This window comes from Triticum dicoccoides, chromosome 7A, assembly GCF_002162155.2.
Source record: "Triticum dicoccoides isolate Atlit2015 ecotype Zavitan chromosome 7A, WEW_v2.0, whole genome shotgun sequence".
In the NCBI taxonomy this organism is placed as follows: Eukaryota; Viridiplantae; Streptophyta; class Magnoliopsida; order Poales; family Poaceae; genus Triticum; species Triticum dicoccoides.
Window position 1 is genome coordinate 573,786,941 of NC_041392.1, and position 6,733 is coordinate 573,793,673.

Sequence of the window (6,733 nt, forward strand, 5' to 3'; positions counted from 1 at the left end):
GCCCACACGGCGCAGCTTGCAAACCGCGTGCTGCGGGTCATGTGGGTGAGCGCTCTAACGCCCAGACAACACGCTACGCCTACGTGGCACTAAGATTTCTTTAGGATCCATACAAAACAGAATCAAGGTGGATCAAGGCGTGTGGGCGATGTGCAAATATGCCCACGTGTGGGCGTTATCATTTGAGTTTTCTTTTAGATGCCGAAATCACTAATTAAGGAGTACTCATTGCAAAGATCACCCCCACCTTCCCGGGTTGCGACAAGTGGCTGCTGCATGTGCGCCACTTGTCGTGACCTGAGAGTTTTCCTTTTTTTCCATAGATTCATTTATTCAAAATGTTTTATCTCTTAAATCGTGCATCCAAATTTCGAACCATTTTCACCGTTGAAGTTCTTGCGTCGAGATCTTTAAAACTAGATACCATATTGATAGATTTTGACGAACTTTTTTTCACGAAAAAAGGGACGAAAAACCGAATCGAAAGCACGGGTTTTTTCCTTTCCGAAAGAGGCACGCCCGTGCCTCTCACGAAATCACAATCGTACCTCTCATGAAAGAAAAAAGAAAAAAAGAAAATGCATTTTTTTGTTTTCAAGGAGGCACGGTCGTGCCTCGCGCGAAAGCACAACCATGCCTCCCGCGGAAGTAAAACTGTGCCTCTCGCGAAAGAAAAAAGAACATAAAACGCGTTTTTTCGTTTCTGAGAGGCACGACCGTGCCTCTCGTTATAGCACAACCGTGCCTCTCGTGGAAGCAAAACCGTACCTCTCTCGGAAAGAAAGAAAAAAAATAAAAAACACATTTTTTTTCGTTTTCGAGAGGCATGGCCGTACCTCTCGCGAAAGCACAACTACGCCGGAAGCAAAACCGTGCCTCTCACGGAAGGAAAAAAACAGAAAATGCATTTTTTCCGTTTCCGAGAGGCACGACAGTGACTCTCGCGGAAGCAAAACCGTGACTCTAGCAAAAGGAAAAAGAAAAAAGAAAAAACACATTTTTTCACGCAAAAAATACCCCAGAAAAAACCCGTTTAAAATGCCGAAAATGCGTGCGAAAAAATTTTAAAAACAAAATCCGAAGGGAGCGTCCAGAGCGCGACACGTGGCGGGCGGCTGAGAGCACGCCAAGTGGCGCTGATCATTGTGAGGCTCCCGAAGAAGCGCTCGTTAATTAGTTGCTCTCTTTAGATGCCGACGCACGGTTCGCCCTACAATCACTTGATTTCTTTTCTATTTTACATTTTTTTAGTTCTGTTAATTTTTGAATGTGCAACTATCCCTGGGTGGTTTTGGTAATTCCTAACAACATATAGCTCATTGAGCTAATACTATTTCAAGATAAATATTTCAGGAAAGCTCAATGATTGGCATGGCATTGATTAGAAATATGGACCCCCCAAAATGCTGAGGACAAAAGATTAACTCAAGCTCTAAAGCACAAGACTCTACATTTTACCTCTTAGTGATCCAAAATCACATTGAGTCCATAGGAAAAGACAATAATATTAAAAGGGGACAAGGTGTTGCTTAATGGGTTACTTGCTCAAAATGCTTAGTGATATGCTCCAAAACCCTCAACCACTTTCTCATATCCACATTTGTCCTGAACCAAAAGTCAAACTCGGCCCCACCGAAACTTTTCATCCGGCGCCACCGAGTTCAGTTGACATAGCCACTGCCACAAAACCCTAGTCACTTCGGTCTCACCGATAGGGATCTCAGTCTCACCGAGATGGGATTGCAAACTCTCTGTTTCCCTCCGTAACGTTTCGGTCTAACCGAGATGAGCGATCGGTCCCACCGAGTTCGCAATGCAAACTCTCTGTTTCCCCTTCGTAACGTTTCGGTCCAACCGAGATGAGCGAATTGGTCCCACCGAGTTTGCCTGACCAACTCTCTGGTTAGCTTATTACCAAAATCGGTCCCATCGAGTTTGTGTAATCGGCCTCACCAAGATTACGTTATGCCCTAACCATAATGAAATCGGTCGCACCGAGTTGACGTGTCAGTCCCACCAAGAATCCTAACGTTCACATTTTGAACTGAATCGTTGCGACCGAGTTTCACGATTCGGTCTCACCGAGTTTGGTAAATTGTGTGTAACGGTTAGATTTTGTGTGGAGGCTATATATACCCCTCCACCCACTCTTCATTCATGGAGACAACCATTAGAACATGCCTACACTTCCAACTTACATTTTTTGGGAGAGAACCACCTACACTTGTGTTGAGATCAAGACCTTCCATTCCAACCACATAAATCTTGATTTCTAGCCATCCCCAAGTTGCTTTCCACTCAAATCATCTTTCCACTAAATCCAATCATATGAGAGAGAGTTGAGTGTTGGGGAGACTATCATTTGAAGAACAAGAGCAAGGAGTTCATCATCAAAACACCATCTATTACCTTCTGGAGAGTGGTGTCTCCTAGATTGTTAGGTGTCACTTGGGAGCCTCCGTCAAGATTGTGGAGTTGAACCAAGGAGTTTGTATGGGCAAGGAGATCGCCTAATTCGTGAAGATCTACCCTAGTGAGGGAAGTCCTTCGTGGGCGATGACCATGGTGGGATAGACAAGGTTGCTTCTTCGTGGATCCTTTGTGGGTGGAGCCCTCCGTGGACTCGCGCAACTGTTACCCTTTGTGGGTTGAAGTCTCTATCAACGTGGATGTACGATAGCACCACCTATCGGAACCACGCCAAAAATCTCCGTGTCTACAATGCATTTGCTCCCTCCAAACTCCTCCCTTTATCTTCATGTGCAATGCTTTACATTCCGCTGCTATACTCTTAGACTTGCATGTGTAGGTTGTTTACTTGACTAGTGCTAAGTTGCTAAAATCTGCCAAGACTTAAAATTGGGAAAAGGCTAGATTTTTATTTGGTCAAGTAGTCTAATCACCCTCCCTCTAGACATACTTTCAATCCTACAAGTGGTATCAGGGCCTTGGTCTCCATTTGCCTTGATTTCCATAGCTTTTGGTGATCATAGCCTTGGTTTCACAACCTTGGAGAGTATGGCGTCTAGTGAGGGAAATTATCACCGTAGAGGTCTTTACTTTGATGGTACAAATTTTGCTAGTTGGAAGCATAAGATGAAAATGCATATTCTTGGACATAACCCTGCCGTTTGGGCTATTGTGTGTATTGGCTTGCAAGGTGAATTCTTTGATGGGAGAGAACCAAACCATGAAGCTAGCGCGGAAGAGTTGAATACGCTGCAATACAATGCTCAAGTTGTGATATTCTCTTCAACAGATTGTGCCCCGAAGAATTCAACAAAATCAGTCGTCTTGAGAATGCAAAGGAAATTTGGGATACTTTGATTGATATGCACAAAGGTACCGACTCTGTCAAGGAATCCAAATTGGGTGTGCTTCAAAGTCAACTTGACAAGTTCAAAATAAAGGATGGTGAAGGTGTTGCTGAAATGTACTCTAGGCTTGCTCTCATCACAAATGAGATTTCCGGCTTAGGAAGTGAAGAGATGACCGATAGATTCATCATCAAGAAGATCCTAAGAGCCTTGGATGGAAAATATGATACCGTGTGCACATTGATCCAAATGATGCCCAATTACAAAGATCTCAAGCCAACGGAAGTCATTGGAAGAATTGTTGCTCATGAGATGTCACTCAAGGATAAGGAAGAGCTTCACAACAAGTCAAGTGGTGCTTACAAAGCCTCATGTGATGCTCCCACATCATCAAGTGAGAAACAAGCCTTCAATGAAGAATTGAGCCTAATGGTGAAGAATTTCAACAAGTTCTACAAGAGTAGAAGCAAGGAAAGAAGTTCCAAGTCAAGGTCCTACAATGACAAAAGATCTTCAAGTCGTGAACGTAATTGCTACAATTGTGGAAGACCCGGACACTACTCCAATGAGTGTACGACCCCCTACAAGAGAAGAGAAGATTCTCCCAAAAGAAGAAGTAGAAGAGAAGAATCACCACCAAGAGAGAGGAGTAGAGATGACCGTTATGAACGAAGAACATCACGGAGAAGTAAGGATTCGGAAAGGAAGGACAAATCATCAAGGAGCTACACAAAACAAAGACATCAAGCTCATGTTGGTGAATAGGTATCCGGCTCTGACTCCGACAATCACTCCGAGAGAAGTTATCACTCCGACTCCGAATATACTCAAGATGAAGGTGTTGCCGGTCTAGCACTTGTGTCAACCAACTCCTACGACATATTTGAGTCACCAAATGAAGGAATTGGAAGATGCTTCATGGCTAAAGGCCCAAAGGTATCACACCCCGAGTATGTTGATTTAAATAGTGATGAAGATGATTTGCTAGGTGATGATGATTTACTTGTTGACAATTCTAGTGATGAAAACTATGATGAACTTGCTATTAATCATGCTAATCAAGATAAAACGAATAACGATGATAAGAAGGATATTGAGCGTCTAACTAAAGAACTAAACACTCTTAAGTTAGCTCATGAAACTACCTTGGAAAATCATCGAGAGCTTTTAAAGACTCATGAGAAGTTACGCTTTAACCATGAGCAAGAGCATTGGTTCTTAAAAGCGATCAATGATGATCTTCGCAAGAAAAGTTCTTCTTACATTGCCAAGCGTTTAATCTTGTCTACTTACATGCCACAAGTTAAATCTAGCAACAAGAGTAAGAAAGATTCTTCTTCTAGTAGTAACAATAATCATGCTAAACCCAATGTTGTTGCTTCTAGTAGTTCTCTTGATTCCACTAATGATTCTCTTAGACAAGTTACACTTGAGCAAGAAAATAGCTTATTGAAGGGAATTATAGATAAAGGTGTTTACAAGAGCCTTGCCGAAAGTAAACAATTTGAGGAAATTGTACACGAGCAAGGAAGGCACCGGAAGAATCAAGGTGTTGGTTTTGAATGAAAGTTCAATGCCAATGGAGTTGAGTGGGAAGAAGATCAATACCCCAAGACGAAGTTTTTTCCTCAACAAGAGAAGTATGATCCTACTTCTTTCCAAGGAACACAAGCTCAAGATGATCTTCCACCATAAGACCACAAGCAAAAAAGGCAAGGACAAGCTTCAAGAGGAGATTGATGCATTTGAGGAAGCTCCCAAAGCCTTGGTCAAGTGGGTTCCCAAGACTACATCAAGTTCAACTTCATCAAGTATGACTACAACTCCAAGGATTCCCATCAAGATGGTGTGGATCCCGAAGAAAAAGAACTAGAGAGTTCTTGACGGTGACTCCGCCAACACACTTCACTCATATCTTTTGGCAAGGAGACGTGCAAACAACTTCCATATCTTGCACTAGTTCAAGGAGTCACAAACCCTCTTGTTGATAAGACAAGGGACAAGGTATTGAAAGTGCAACTCACTCTAATGGATTGCTCCCAATGATCTACATCAACATTGAGTATCTACATCTTCAACACCTACATGAAGTCATCATCGACAAAACCCAAGGTTAGTTCATCCCCCTTAGGGGGGATATCACATCTAGGGGGAGCTTTACTCTAATCAATTGAGCTAAAGCAACTTTAATGGTGTGAACACAACAATGCTTTATGTAAAGTGGCAACCCCACTTATGCTTAAACGATGAGTATGACCTACGATCAAATGTTCTCATTTGACTCCCCAGTCAATATACTCATATATAGATGACCTAGTCATCACCAATTGCTTGATAGAGGCTAGAGTGTTTGTGCATGCTCTGCCACATATTTCATTTGCCATTTTATTGTGTGAGCATGTTGGTTGCATTTTTTTACTAATTTGAGGACATCCACTTGTTGTTTTGATTATTTGGCGTTTTTCTCTTTTGCCAAGTGGATGAACAAGAATGCCTAAGAACCTCCTCTAGCTATCTATGCTTTTCTCGTCTCAAACTCTATTCATGCTACATCACAAAGTTTGATCAAGTCAGATTCGAACCACTCTGTGTGAGGAGCACTCGGAGTCCCTGATTCGTCATAGACTTAAACTTCCAAAACCTCTTTGTGCATTTTGGTATGACCGAGTCATCCACTTCGGTCACACCGAGTTCACTAAGTTGATCTAGGTTTTCCATCTCGGTGCAACCGATTTGAACTTTTCAGTCACACCGAGTTGCAGTAATCACTCGCAATTCTGCATCTCGGTGCCACCGAGTTGTTCCACTCGGTCACACCGACAGAGTCGGGATATATATACCGACGGGTTGAATTTTGGAAATTTCTCCAAAATCCTTCACCCTGCGCGTGTCCTGCTCTGCCTCCTCGGGTCTCCGGATCGTCTCCTCGCCACCAGCGACCTCCCGCCGCTGGTCCCCGTTGCCGTCAATGGAATTCTGCTCCATCGTTATCACCGTAGCGAACTCCTGCCGAACTAGGATATGAGTTTGACTCTTTGTGCTATTTCCCAACTTCGATTAGTAGCACATTACTTTGCCATGATCATGACCACGTATGCAAACAATCCATCCACTGGAAACTTCCTTTAGATTAGATTGGATTTGAAAATTTAGGGTTAGGTCTCCGCCGGACTCATCTCGGACCGACCGAATTGTAGAAATCGGTCTCACCAATTTGGCTTAGGCCATAGCACATGCATTTTCGGTCTGACCGAAAATTGCAAATCGGTGTGACCGAGTTCGATTCTCTGTGAAATCCTAGCAGTCTCGGTGCCATCGAACTATGACTCAGTCTGACTGAGTTCACTAGTTTAGGTTCCAAAAGCTGCTTCGGTATCACCGGGTTTATCAAATCGGTAGCTCCGAAATGCTTTCTG